Source organism: Pseudomyrmex gracilis, unplaced genomic scaffold (genome assembly GCF_002006095.1).
Source record: "Pseudomyrmex gracilis isolate BER0280 unplaced genomic scaffold, ASM200609v1 scaffold_43, whole genome shotgun sequence".
NCBI classification, from domain to species: Eukaryota; Metazoa; Arthropoda; class Insecta; order Hymenoptera; family Formicidae; genus Pseudomyrmex; species Pseudomyrmex gracilis.
Window position 1 is genome coordinate 289,786 of NW_018020627.1, and position 15,262 is coordinate 305,047.

At 35.9% G+C, this 15,262-nt stretch overlaps 1 protein-coding gene across 5 annotated transcripts in view; it reads left to right on the forward strand.

Annotated features, from left to right (window-relative positions):
- Positions 1-15,262, forward strand: part of LOC109853107 (zinc finger homeobox protein 4) — a 307,047-nt gene that overhangs the window by 176,508 nt on the left and 115,277 nt on the right. For 2 of the 5 annotated variants that reach the window (XM_020424877.1, XM_020424882.1), the window contains exon 1: positions 9,544-10,605. The exons of the other annotated variants lie outside the window; for them this stretch is intronic. The gene's annotated coding sequence lies outside the window, so the exon portion shown is untranslated. Of the gene's footprint in view, positions 1-9,543; positions 10,606-15,262 lie in introns of those variants that run through there. 5 annotated transcript variants of the gene reach the window in all.

Consider the following 15,262-nt stretch of genomic DNA (forward strand, 5'->3'; position numbering starts at 1 on the left):
TCTCTCTCTCTCTCTCTCTCTCTCTCTCTCTCTCTCTCTCTTTCTCTCTCTCTCTCATGTGTGCGTGTGAGAGAGAGCTTTCGGTTCTCAAAACGGCGAAGAACACTACTTGCTCTTTTAAGTAGAATCGGTGCTTTGCACTGACAATCATATTTATTGATTCAGATACATAACTATAAGTCTCTCACTGAAAATCAATATATTTCACTGATTTATTTAGTTAGGACATTTTTACTGTGCGAATCATTCACTAGGTCAATCAATAAAAATATAAATATTTCTAAAATTTTATAATATGAAAAAATTCTTTATTTTTGGAGTTAACAACTTTGAGTAAGTTTTCTTGGTTATCGTCTACGGTTGTTGTAATATCAATTTTGTGAGAAAAAAGTCCATTGCTCCAAAAATCTACCTCGACTGAAATCTGAAACCTTTGATTACCAAGCGGGCGTTATATAAATTCAGCTATTGAGATTCTCGAGAACAGTTATTGCATATTTAATATGTTAATAATAATAGTAATAATAATAATAATAATAATAATAATAATAATAATAACAACAATAATAATAATAATAACGTAAGTGGTAACGGAACAATTATGCAAGTACACCCGAAATAAAATAATTTAATTAAAAAAAAAATTTGCTAGAATAGCAAGAAAGTAACTATGTGGCCAGCAAGTTAAACTCTATTGAGAGAGAGCTTTTTGATAAAACAACAATTCAATAGATAGTTTTTTTTTGTCACAAACCTTTTTTTCCAGAACCGCTTGTTCCGCACGAGATAGGGCCGACTTACAATTGAGGTTCTCAGTAGGCACACACATAGTGCTGTTTCAAAGAAATTTATGTTAAATGTCAATACATGCCGACGAAACTCCCATGTGATCGAACTGCTCGCTCTATGTGAATTTCTCACATATGACACTACGCGCGCAGATATCGTCGCGTTTGTATGTATAATATAACAAAAACGTACGCGGGGAACACGTTAGAGAAACAGTGTTCGCCGCAACGACGAGGGGTGGGAGAGGGAGGGAGGGATGGAGCAAAGCGCGTCGCGACGCGCATCGGTTCCACACGCATTCGAGCATGGGAAGAGAGGTGCGTCGCCTAATTAGTCCGCCGGATTATTTTCGTCGCGCGACGTCACACGTTCGCTTGGCCCGCGGCCAGTTACTTTGCCGCGAACTATGCCCACTTCACACCCACGCTACACAATTAGCCTCACAACCTGGGAAATTATAATATCTTCCAAGAGAGCGAGATTGCGCGCTCGCACACTTCAAGTCCGAACACTTGTGTATCACTAAACCGACGGCGCGTTGCGTGGAGTTTGTGTGTGCGTGGCTATATAAAACAAGATTGCACCACGAGTTTGCACAGAAATGCTTTTCTTGAAAGTGACAAGACGCGTCTAACGCGTGGTCTTCCGTACAACGAACATTCCTCGACGCGCGTGTACATTTCTGAAGCTTGCAAGCTTTGCAAGCGTCTCCATCTTGCGGATTTTTCTGCAACTAAGGCGACGCCTGAACTTAACGGGTGAGAGACGCCAGATCCATAAGATCCGCTACGCGTACGCTCGCTGTAAGCGGATCGCGTGTATTGCACACAACTTCAAAAATTGCTCTTTGTATTTAACAGTTTGATATAAAACTACGAAGTAATCGCGATGGATATAGAGAAAAATGTTTTTATCTTGATTTACAGAGAATAAAAAATTGATTAGTCCGATATATGTAATTTACTCATGTCATTTGCATTTCGGTCAATCGCCAGGAATTAATGAAAGTCAGAGGCGTATTTAACGTCGGTGCAACCGGTGCGATGCACCGACGGACCCCGGGATCTGCGGGCCCTCGGTGCATGATAAACATTTATAAATTTATAATATTCATAACATTACCTATCGGAGTTGCAAGTGCCGAAAGATCATTTAGTGTATTAAGGAGACTTAAAAGTTATTTAAGAAGTACCATGACACAGGAAAGAACATCTGATCTAACTTTATTATCAATTGAAAAAAATGTTTTGATTAATTTAAATTTGGAAGATGTTGCAAACAAATTTATGTCGGTTAAAGTTCGAAGAGGTGTTCGTTTCTAAATTTGCATATAAATAAAAAATCATTAAAAACTTTTGTCTAATTGCCTTAAATAAATAATAATAACAATAATAATAATAATTATTATTATTATTATAATTATTATTATTACTATTATTATTATTATTATTATTATTATTATTATTATTATTATTAATTAAAGGGCCCTCTCATCTTTGTCCTTGCACCGAAGTTTTACCAGTCTTAAAAACGCGCCTGATGAAAGTGCCGCGTGATAGTTAGGAAACAGTTTTTTTTTTGTACGGCGCAATAGTCAGTATACCTTAAGATAGAAAAATTGTATAAAAGCCTTTCTACACAGAATAAAATATTTTCGCTAAAAGACCTTAAAAATAACCTACGAGTCAGACAGACTGGGTCTGTGAGACCTACGCGGCTTTAAAATCCAATATTTTCGCAAAAAATTTGATTTTTTTTCAATTTTTTTTTTTTTTTTTTTTTAATTGACAGTTCGAACAATTCTGCGCCGATAAAAAAAATTGAAACAAATCTAGTAGTTTCGAAGATGTAAGCGTTAGAAAAGAAAACTAGATTTTTCTTAAAAACGTTGATTTTGAAAAGAAATAACATAACTCCATTGCAACGACCAATGAGCGTCTAGCACAAGTCATTAATTTACACAATGTAACTTAAAAGAGAGGAAAACTAAATGCTAGATGCTTATTGGTTGAAAGTTTTATAAACATGCAGGTTACCTGTGAGCACAGTCTTTTCTTTCCTCTCACTTTTGCGCGGTCTTAAGAACGTGTTGCATCTTTCGTCTTGTTTTGGACATCGTTTCGTACACCGAAAAAATTATATTCTTGTAAGTAGAAGATTTTATACTTAAAAAATCTTCTTAAAGATTTTAGATGATATTCATTTGAAATTAAGAATATGTTCTTTATTTAAGAATATAGTCTTTTTCGATAGTGAGATATATATGTTTTTCTATAGAGGCTTTTTATATTCTAATCAGTATATATTCTTATCAATATTACTATTTAGAGGATTTTTCTCTTAAAATAAGAAATTCTTCTTGGCGCTTATTTTAGTATAAAATATACTTAAAGTAAGTGGGATATCTTCAAAACAAGAATACAATTTTTTCGGTGTAAGTAAAAAGTTTGTGGATTAGTTTTGCTTAACAAAAATTTTTATTCCGGTGAGTTTATATAAATTTATATATTTTCAATTCATTTGTTATCTCTATTTTATAACAATAAAATTAAGATATCAGTAAATTTCAAACACGTGCTAATTTTCAATTTATCACAATAAAGCATCAGATTTTTGAGTGTTGATCAAATGAATTCAAAAAATCGTTCTCGAAATCGTTGTGAAAATGTGAAGTAAAGATCAAAATAAAAATAAGGTGCGCGCTTCCTAAAAATATTTTTTCTCAAACTTTCTCGGCACATCTCCAAAGCAACAAAGATACAACACTAACGAGGGACTTCGTGAGTACTGTTACAGTACAACACTAATGAGGGACTTGGTGAGTACTGTTAATATTTTATTACCAATGAAAAATAATACGGCGAAAAGGCCAAGCTGGATGCACGTGGAAAATATTTTCAAATGTTAACCCTCAGTGCACACATTGAGATAGCGTAACGCAGGGCGTTGTAACTGATATGTGGCATTTTTAAATTTCTTTTTTATTTTTTCTAAAGTATCTTTTGCCTTGTACTATTTTTAACTTTCTAATGTGGGTATTGTTTTTTTGTTTTTGAGATGATGGGCTATCAATTAAAAAAAAAGTATACTGAAAGTTAATTAAACAAATAAATATATATTCGGTCATGAGAGCCGTTCGCTAGGTGTTGTGCGGAAATTATACGTGTATATATATCCATATATACGTGTTCACATGTAAATTTTTACACGTGAAATTCGAATTGAAATAACAATTCTAAAATTCATATTGGATGCTATACTTGCATCTCGTATATGAGAAATCCCAAATACCCCCCTAATTGAAATTAAATTTATATTGCGAAAAAAACTCCTCGGCCAAGAGTCGAACCTGGAATCTCCGGCTTTCCGTGCCGTCGCCTTTCCTATTCGGTCACCGAGGCACTTGGAGTTATATACACGTATAATTTCCGCACAACACCTAGCGAACGGCTCTCATGAATATATATTTATTAGTTTAGAAACTTCAGAGCCTGAAAAGATTCTTTAATTAAACAAATTTCTGATTGTGTTGCAAATCACGTTTTCGACACGTAGATTTTTGAAAACTTTAATCTGAATTAACCCTTCGACTTAAACAAAACCTACGAGTCTAAAAACTGCAGACTGGGTCTGTGAGACCCATGCAACAAAGATCAAATATTTTCACGAAAAATCAATATTTGTTCAATTTCTTGAACAAAAAAAGTATACTGAAAGTTAATTAAACAAATAATAATTAATTAAACAAATTTCTGATTGTGTTGCAAATCACGTTTTCGACACGTAGATTTTTGAAAACTTTAATCTGAATTAACCCTTAGACTTAAAAAAAATCTACAAGTCTACGAACTGTAGACTGGGTCTGTGAGACCCATGCAACAAAGATCAAATATTTTCACGAAAAATCAATATTTGTTCAATTTCTTTTTTTCGAATCAAAAGTTCGAATAATTTTGCGTTGATAAAAAACCAGATTGAAAAAATTTCCAGTAGTTACAAAGATAAAAGCGTTTAAAAAACTTATTTTTTCTTAGAAACGTCCATGCGCAATTTTTGAATGGGTCGGGAAGATCCAGTGTATGCACGAAGGGTTAAAATTTGTTTAATTTGTATTTTAAGATATTTTCCGCTTATATTCCACGCATAGATCTCGATTGCCGATCTCTATTCTCTCTTTAATATCAAAATAAGCATGTACGCGATTTATATGCTTGGTAGTACGTATTAACTGTAAGTTAGTATATGTTAACTTTTTTATCGTGCGCGGCATGTGCTTTGAGGAAACAGTGCTGTGCCTGCGACGGAATCACGCGTGTTAAGCAAGATCTCTCATCAACGCAAATCACGGTCACTTCTATTCCAAAATTCAATATCCACTTTTTTACTCAAAAAATTTTTTTCTTTTGCTATACCGCAGTTTTGCTTCGTGCAGTCGTACTTTAACAGTAATTAGCCTAATAATACGAAGGAAACGTATAAAGAATGCCGTAATAATGCCGAATAATGTAAAATAAGAAAAATGTCCCCCTGATGTGCAGAACAATACAAAACTTTTTGAGAATTTTCTAAAAATAAATTTCACGTTTGAAGTTCTGAGATAAAGAAAAATAATAAAAAATATTCTCACATAAATAAAAAGCACCTGTACAAAAAAAATACCTGCGTATTTCACCTAAGGATTAATAGTAGACGTGTGACCAAAAAAAGACCGAATCTTTTGTTTTTTATCTTTAGAACATGATGTAGAATAAATTGACCACACTTAATATTCGTAGCCCTAAAAGTCTCAGCTACACGTAACAGTCTATATCAGACTGAAAAAATAGCTTAACAATTTTCGTTCCTAAAAGCGACAAAAATCAGAACGACGGAAAAAAACAGCGTATAATCGCGTTAAGGCTTATGACGGCTGAACTCCAACAAAAAACTACAATAATTAATGCAAATAACTGACTATGACATGAAAAAAGGTATTTGCACAAAAAAAAATAACTTATACCTGATATTCGTGAGTAACGGGACGATATTAGGTGCGATATTACCGATACGTATGATGCAAATATTGGACGCGTCTTACAAGTCATGAAAAATTTTTCAGTTTTTGTCACGAGGAACGCGCGGTGTGTTCATGTGAATATAGTATTTCATACATACGTCTCTTATCTGGAAATGTGATTGTGCGATTCACATCTCCAATGTAGGACGGTCTTTAAACGAGAGGGTCTTATCAAACGCGCGACGATCGAGAATCTTCTTCTATATTCTTCTACTTACTGTGTGTATCTTGTTAGAAGAATACTGATGTCAGGTTTTGGTCTCTAATCGACGGTCTGGAAGCGTAAGAGAATTATGCTAATTTTGTCCGATACACATTTTACAAGCGAATAAGTGATGTTGACGCGCGAAACGTTCTTTGCGTATTAAAATTCAAAACTATAGGAATTAATATTAAACACAGTAATATGATAAATTTTACAACATAATAAAGCTCTTTCTCTATTGCTCAGCAATACAATATTATCGAGAGGTACGGTAGTGCCAAATTAACGTGCGCCCGATGCGCGTATAGATGTACAATATATTATAAATCAATGGAGCAGATGCTGACGTCATTATTTATAAAATTTATTAAATTAATTATTTAATATTAATTAATTTAATATTAATTAATTTAATATTAAATTATTAATTTAATATTAATTAATTAATTTAAAATTAATTACCGGCCCAGTGGTCTCGCGGCCTGAGTGCAGGGGCTGCGAGCGGAAGGTCCCGAGTTAGAATCCACAATGTCGGAGTTTTCCGAGTCGGTCCTTTCAAATCGAGATCATTGATTGAAAAAATCGAACTGAATCGGGCCTTCAATCAGCTTGAATTAGTTGTGAGAGCTATGGAAGAGAAATGTAAAGAAATATTGTAACTCTGAGGGGAATCAAGAAAAATTCATCTTTTAATTTGAAATTAATTATGTAATATTACATCTCTAAAAAATCGAGTAATTTTAATATAACATTAAATATATTTAGTAAACTTTAACATATCTTTCTTCAGCGGTTTGCATCTCTCTCTCTCTCTCTTTCTCTCTCTCTCTCGTAATACTCGTAAATTATGCTCGTAAACAAAGTCCAAATATAATATGTCGATAGATCAAACATTACATATATTAATATTAATCAGTTTTTTCTCGTCTTACTTATATGTAAAATGAGAAAAGTTTTTTTTCATCTTACACATATGTACGAAAGGTGAGAAAAAACTTCTCTCACCTTACATATATGTAAGATGAGAAAAAACGTACATATATGTGCCTATATCTAATTTTTCTTTGATACTATAATAATCGAAAGAAATCTTTCTGAAATTAAAGATAAACATATCGGAAATTTGTAACTTTCTTAGTATAAAGTTATAAAAAGTCGATCAAAAACTTCAAATTATCGAAAGTTTGTAATCTCTATAGTAATATTCTGCTTGTAGACTGCAAGAAAAGTTTCGAGTAAAAAAATAAAAATATAATTTAAGATTTTATCATACATGCTGAAAAATATAATATATTTTATCAGTACGTAATTACAGATTTTTATAACACTTTCTCTTTTCTTCGTGAAAAAACCATTATAAAAAGTAGCTTTTTTCGTTTCTACATTTTTTGTAACACAAATACATAAATATTGCATAGTATATCCAGAAGCTTGTACAACTTAGGTTGGGATGATACGTGTCTAGAACTTCGTTAGAATTCAGGATGTACGAGTCTCGAGATCTAATTTGTTTGCAAACTTTTATATAATATTTAAATAAAACAACGCAATCTTTATATAATATTTAAAAAACGAAGAAATTAATTGAAGATAGCTCTAATAAATTAAATCTGATAATTTTTTTAAAAAGACAATAAGAACTGTTATATAAGTTCGCGTGTGTGATTGATTATTATATATTACAATAATAATAAATAAATAGTTAAAAAATACGGCTCAGCAATTCAAAATAAAAGGAAGCGACCAAGAGAGCCATTGGTCTATTGTTGATAGATTATTAAATAAATTTTTTTACATAATGTGTAAAAATTATCTTGAATAATAATAAAATGATTTAAAATGTTCAAAATTTAATATAAAATTAATTAGGAATTTAATAAAAAAATTATATAAATATTTAATATAAAATTATATAAATTTTTAATATAAAATTTCACACGTGTTTTTTATCTCAAGGTTCCTGCTTCTTTTCTTTCTTTTTTTTTCTTTTTATGTGTATAAAAATTGATTATTACAGAAAAAGAAAAAAATTTTTTTAAATTAAAAAATTGCACATCTGTATAATTTGTAATTAAAAAATTATGCTGAGATAGATTTGATCTGAAGTCATGTTATTAGAGTTAGAGGTGTGTGTGTGATTGGAAATTACACTTCAAATATCATCATACGTGATAATTGGAATAAATAATAAATATGTCTAGATTGTGAAAGGGATAAATATAGAATAAAAGATCTGTACCGTTAAAAATAACAAGCGTATAATGACGATCATACTTAACCGGAGATCAAAGAAGAAATCAAAAATAAATTTTTGTATAATAATTTATCATGTTTCTTTTTATATTTATATTTTTGAATATTTTATTAAAATATTTTATTAGAAAAAGTAACCATATCAGTAAGACCTGAATTGCCGCTCGAACGCGCGCGTCTGCCAGTGAAACAGTAGGCAATCCGTTGCACTGACCTGTATGTAAATGCAACACCCTGTACATATATAAAACTTTATTTACTATCTCTGCCGTTGAGAGTAAGTCACGCACACGTATTGGCCAGAAGAGTATCTCGAATTTTATCACTATGCAGAATCCGCACGCAATCCGCACTAGCGTTTGAGATCGAGCAACACACCTCTTGGCAATTGTTACTCGCGATTTGGCGTTTCGTCGGGAAAAAAAATCAAAAGAAAAATGAGAGAAGGCCAAGGAATAAACCGACGAACTCTCTCAGTCTGACGACGAAGGTTTGCCGCGGGTATTATCGACGTTTCTAGCCGGTCGGATATCCTGGATCTTCGATCGAGCTGATGGCAGACGATACGTCCGGACGCGTAAATGGAGGCAGAGCGAGTGAGACGGAAAAACCGGGACTCCTCTGGTCTCGGACGAAGAGAGGAAAGTTTGCCGGATAGGTATCCGGGAAGTCGCAGAAGCAGCGCGCCGTGGAACTCGCGCTTCTTCCCCCACTATCAAACGCCAACCTCGTCGGCCTCATTCTCGGCTTCTGCGCTGTCGTATGCTGAACGTTGTTCTTTACAGTTCAGACGCGATTCTGTATTAGTGCCGCCGCGGATAGTAGTGGTACTCGCGGCGGTGGTGGTGGCAATAACGTAGTGTAGTAGCGATAGTGACAGCGTAGCTACGCGGCGGGAGAAGCAACACCAAATGGGGAATATCCCCTCCAAACCTCGGCGCAGCATCCGACTTAACCGTGTAAGCCACGCCCGTTGGTTGTGGTTGGCCACGCCGCTTTACCCTCACCGTAAACTCTGCGCGCAACTCTTATTTTGTGAATAGAATAGAGAGGGAAGCAGCGGCGTTACGTGACGGTGGAGATGGTTGAAACTGCGTGGTGGGAGGCAGTTAACAGTTGCCGACGTACTCGCCTACCCCACTGGAGAGGGGTGGAAGCCGCCTGCTGTGGAGGGGCGGGGAAGCGACAGTTTGGCAGCGCAACCCGACGCGGGCACTTCGCTGTCCGGTCTTTTCTTCATTAAAATATTATTCCGTGCGTGTTGCGAGAGGAGAGAGCCGCGAAGCCCCGGTGAGAGCCCTCGCTGGCGTTGTCAACACCGCGCGCAACGCTTCTTTCTCCTCACTCGCGGGCATTTACGCTGGTTCGTCTCCATTAAAAGGACTTTCTTCACACGCGGACGTAACGTATTGTTAAATTTTTTTTCATTCGTTCGTTTGTTCGTCCCGTGGTGATTGGAAAGACGTTAATAACGGAAGAGAGAGAATGGAAAGAACATCCCCATTGCCACTGAGAAACCGGATCTGAAAGTGCGATGTATCTACTTAGGTTTAAACGAAATATCTCAAACTGAATACAGAAGACTGCTGGTCACACTTAAACAGAGAAACGAATAAATAAACAGCTTCAAATGGTGCAGTGAGTGTCAAAGCCGGTCCACGTAAATCTGCGAATAATGGATATTAAATATCTACGTCTATTCGCTATCTTACACTTGCTCAGTACAATATAAATTTTTTCAAAAAAAACGCCATCTCTCGTACTGGAACGCAACGCAAAGCCGAAAGAAATTACAAAACAAGAATCTTATCTCCGGCAAAAAAGATCATATTCTAAAAAAAATAAAAAAAAGAAACAATTCTGACTCTTTGTTGTAACATTACGGAGTATCACAACGCACATTTGCATAAGATGATGATATTCTTCGACGTTAACAAGATCCCAGATGGGGATTGTCGGAGACAAAAGTTTCTCACAATAATATCACAAGGTGCTGCGAATGTTCGGATGTGGTGAACTCCTTCAGCCTACTTACGAACTGATCCGAAGGACTGTGTCGTGCTCCAAAATTGTTCCTCATTACGTTCCTATTGCGCTTCCTCCGTCCGTGGTTCCTCGATTCACGCAGGATACTAGTGGAAACTCGATGAAAAAAAAAGTGGAAAGTGCTGGACACTGTTTGGCTACGTAAGTCCAATGGGAAGGAAAAATATCGTGTGCTGTGAGTGAAAAAATCAACAAAGGGTGCGAGTGCGACTGCCGGCTAAAAGAAAAATTGACAGCTCTCAGGATATGAACCCAGGTACGTTGCAGTTGTCCTCTCCATCCTGTCACCGCAGATTGTCATCTCACACTGTCAACGTTGGTTGTCGTGAAAAGTGGTGCTGTGATTTCCCTGATATATAAATCCGTGTTTAATATGCGCCCCCCCTTCTTCGTCAATATTCTCCGTTCAAAAATTTGATCTTGCTACACACATATACACATATACTTCGAGTTAAGTCGACATTTGCGCTGAAAATGTATCGAAGAGTAAAATGTATTGAAGAGTAGGTTTTGTAGAAGAGACTGTATCGCCGATTGTTAAGTGGTCGGTACTGTCAGTGACATTTGAGATGTTGTTGATTAATAGTGGTTATTCTTGCGACTTTTGGGAAGATAAATATTTTGACATTGTGACTTTTTGTCAAAAAAAAACCTTCTCAATTTCGAGGACTCGCTTCTAAGTAGTCAGAAGCAAGGGTCACAAACAAATATCTCTGTTAGAAAGAACGAGACTTCAGTCAGTGTCCTATCTTCTAAGACGAAAAGAGAACGTAAAAAGAAATTTGTGAAACAAGCTAAAAAAAACTACTGCTAACACAGTTAGACGCGAATGAAAATCGTAAGAAAAAACACTTCGTCTTGAAGATGAAAAAAAAAAAATATAAGAAAACACAGAAGACTATTTCTACTTCCTCTACTTTTCTGATATTGTCTCAGATCAATTTCTTATTCGAATTTCGTTGTTTAAATCCAACCTTCACTGCCTGTTAGGCTCGTCGAACGAACATTAGACCTGCACTTTCCCGCGTAGTCGAACCACTCTGTCTTTGATAATTACAGCTCGCCACGTTACAATGATTGTGGTTTTAACAAGAGAAGCAGAGAGAAAGAGCAAGAAATGTGTTGCAACTACTGAGTCTGCATAGGAAATGTCAAACATCCTCGATTTAGGCGCGACGAACCGACCGAAACCGAGTTGATTCTCATATGATTTATGAACAAAATGACTTACGAGGAGATAACGATGACGAAAAATGTTAAATATGTTCTTCAAAATGGTGTAATATCCAGAGAACAAAATCTCATGTAGTCTCGTCTGCTTAATAAAAGATTTTCGATGTCGAAACTGTGAAGTATCTGTCTCGAAATTTCTCGTTTAAAAAACTCATCGCTAACTGTCATTACTCCGTCTATGAATCACTTAGCAAAAAGTTACTTTCTCTTCCTCTTATGTTGCGATTCCGGTGTGTGCTAGTCGGAATAAAAAGACATTCACAGTTTCGAGATTCAGTTTCTGTTTTACATTTTGTTTTTTGACACGTGACTTGGAAAATACGGAATATATATTGTGTGAAAAAGTGTTTTCTTTCTTCCCATTCTTTTTTGTTTCTTTCTTTTTTTTTTATTGAGTTTCGACAATGCAACACGTCGCGCAAGTGGCAATTAGCAGCCACAAAACCAGAATCTACGAACAAAAAGGCAACAAGTTGTAAAATATGTTATTGTTTTCTTACGCACATCTGGAGAAAAGGAAGACGTTTAGTGTTGACATTGTTACAATTCTTGTTTTACATTCTCAAATCTGGTCGCAATGTGAATCACGTGCAGAAGCGGAAAACCGAGAGTTCGCACGAACGAGAGTGTTAGCATATGTTTGGGGTAAGGGTTGGTTGGTGGAAACGCGTGCGACACGCCAGATTTCGATACCTGAGCAGATAAGGGAAACCGGTATTAGGGAGCGTCCGCGCTATAACCCCTGGCTCGCTATTGAGATATCGCAGTTTTTTTTATTTGTGTCACTTTGTGTTTTTAGGAAAAATTTAAATTTTGTAAAAAAATACTGACAATATCTCCCGGCTATTAAAACGCTCGTGAGTGATTTTTTCAATCAGATTTATCAACCATTTTTAACGAAGATCAAAACTTCTAAATAAACTTATTAGGTACGTCGTGTATAATAAACTCGAAGAAAGATGAAGGAAAGTCAAACCATTAGCAGTGATCAAACAGTGAACTTTCTTGTTGAGAAAGAAAAAGAAATATACACACACATACACATACATACAAGAGATTAGGAAAAGAGAAAATTCATCATGAGAGGTCAATGGTGTCGTGATACTTTTGTGCGTCGTATTGTGGACATTTGTACATCGCCGCAATCTGTTCTCTCGCGCCCACGGTGCTCGTCGACGACTAATTAAACGCGACTGATGTACAGGAAGATTCCGTTGCTTGAAAGCGTTTGAACCGCGCCGCGCTATCGAGAAGAATTGAGAAAAACTTATGAAAGTTACGGGGAAACGCGCGAGGAGAGAATTTAACCGTCTTGTCGCGGTTATCATTCCGCAAGTATATCGTGAGAAAATCACGACGCGCACGAGCGGTTATTGATTGTAATTAATAGTCGCGGACGGAATTATTCGTTGTTAATCGGCAACAGTTACGAGACCGAGGCGCGCGCAACGCGAACACACCGCGCTATTAAGAGCGATATTTCACGACGTGGCGTCCAATCGCGCCTTACAAGCTCCACTTATGAAACTGATCCCGAGACACATCCGCGGTGGTTGAAGTCTAACACCGCGTCACGGACGTTTGCCTAATTGCGACGGTCTTGTCTCGCCTATCGGCAGCAATTTGTTTACTGTGACGACGACAAACGACGACGACGACGACAAACGACGACGACGACGACAGAGGAGAAGAGACGGAGAGACTAGACCAGAGAATTGACAAATCTTTACACGTCATTGACAAATGTGACAAAATAAGAAGAATCTGAAGCTTAAAACAAAATAACAATGTTTTTGTAATTGAATATTAAGAGAGCTGTTGTGCGATTTGTACAATTCATTTGTATCTGTTAACGTTGTTTTTGTGTTTCAACACTTCTATTAGGTTTTTACATGTGTTTCTCTGGAAATACTACTTGAAGTTAAGGACGTGTCTATTATTTGATTATTTCCAGATTATTTTAATCTTTTGTCCGTAGACTGGGTCTTCCAGACCTACTCAAAAATTGCACATCAACGTTTCTAGAAAAAATAAGTTTTTTTTTTTAAACGTTTTTTTATATTCGAAACTACCGGAAGGTTTTTCAATCCGTTTTTTTATCAACGTAAAATCATTCAAACTTTCGATTCGAAAAAAAAAAAGAAATTAAACGAATATTGATTTTTCGCGAAAATAGATCAAATATTTTATATCGTACACATAATTCGATTTGAAAACGCGTAACAAAACATTCTTTTATTAACCCTTTGATTGTAGACCTAAAAAAACTTTGCATGGGTCACAGATCCAGTCTACAATTCTCGTAGGTTTTTTTTCGTAGGTCTACAGTCGAAGGATTAATAAAAGAATGTTTTGTTACGTGTTTTCAAATCGAATTATGCGCACGATAATTGTAAAATAATTTTTGTTACAAAGCATGTGCGTTTATTTGGTTTTTTAACATTGGTACAATTTGTTTAGTTAAGTATCAGCAAAAAAAAAAAGAAAAGCGAGAAAATAGAGGAATAAGCGATCTACGGAGTTTAATTAATTACAACCCTGGCGAACACGCAACACATTTGCTCACTTTCTCTATTTCTAATTAGATTAACTCAGTCAAAACGAGAGAGTGTACCGGATTTTTTTTTCTTTTCATCCATCGGTGGTTTCGCGGTGTCGATTATTTCGCAATTGCATTAATCATCGCGTTCTTTCACCAAATAATCGACGACAACACCTGCCGCAAAGAAATTTCGCGTATAAAGAAAAAAATATTAAACACACGCATGTACAAAAATGTAAACGACGCGTTGCAAAGCTTATCGTACATAATTACGCTTTTTATAACTAAATAAATTACTGGAAAAACTATGTTATTTACGTTTTTACTCCACACTATTTCTTCGGACGGTGTAGGATTACAATTACGATTTTTCTCGATCAATAATGAGACATTAACAGCTTCTAAGTGCATCTCATTGTGAGCAAACGTAAAAACTTTGATTGATTAAGTGACTCCCTTGTCCGGACTCGCGCTCGTTTCAAAATCAAATCTGCAAAATGCGTTTAATGGTCGGCCGTTTCTTAACGACGATAAATCATTAGCGATTGGTGGATGGAATATCGAATGGCCGAACGAAGGCGCGCGTGTTCCGTTATCGTGCCGTGCGAGCTCTCGCGGAAGAGCGTCGTCTAGACGGACAGACGGCAATTAAAATAGCCATAATTTATTATCTCGCTTTGTGTAACTTGGTTATCTTAAGGTTGTTCGTATACGAGGAGGTGCGAGGAGGCTCTCGTGCGCACGACAATTAAAACGCTCGTTAAAAATATTGTTTTACTTTTTCACGCATTTGTTTTTATCGCCGGGAAGAAATCCAATCGCGTTCGGTCACCAACGCTGCTCTGTCGCGCGCAAACGGGTTATCTCGTCGTTGCACACACACTGGCGCCGGCTGGTCGTCGAATCCGACGGACGCGACGTCGCGCATTGAAATCACCGCGACGTCCCTAGTCAAAAAAAAATTAATTAAGTGCCGTACATTGACATTCTATTACTCGAAATCGTAATAAAAGTCGCGCGCAATTAATTTTATTACACGCACGCACATTTATATTCCTATCCTATAGAAATATACACACACACACGTATATTTATACGACGTTAAAATGACAATTTTATAAATTTGTATAAAAATTAC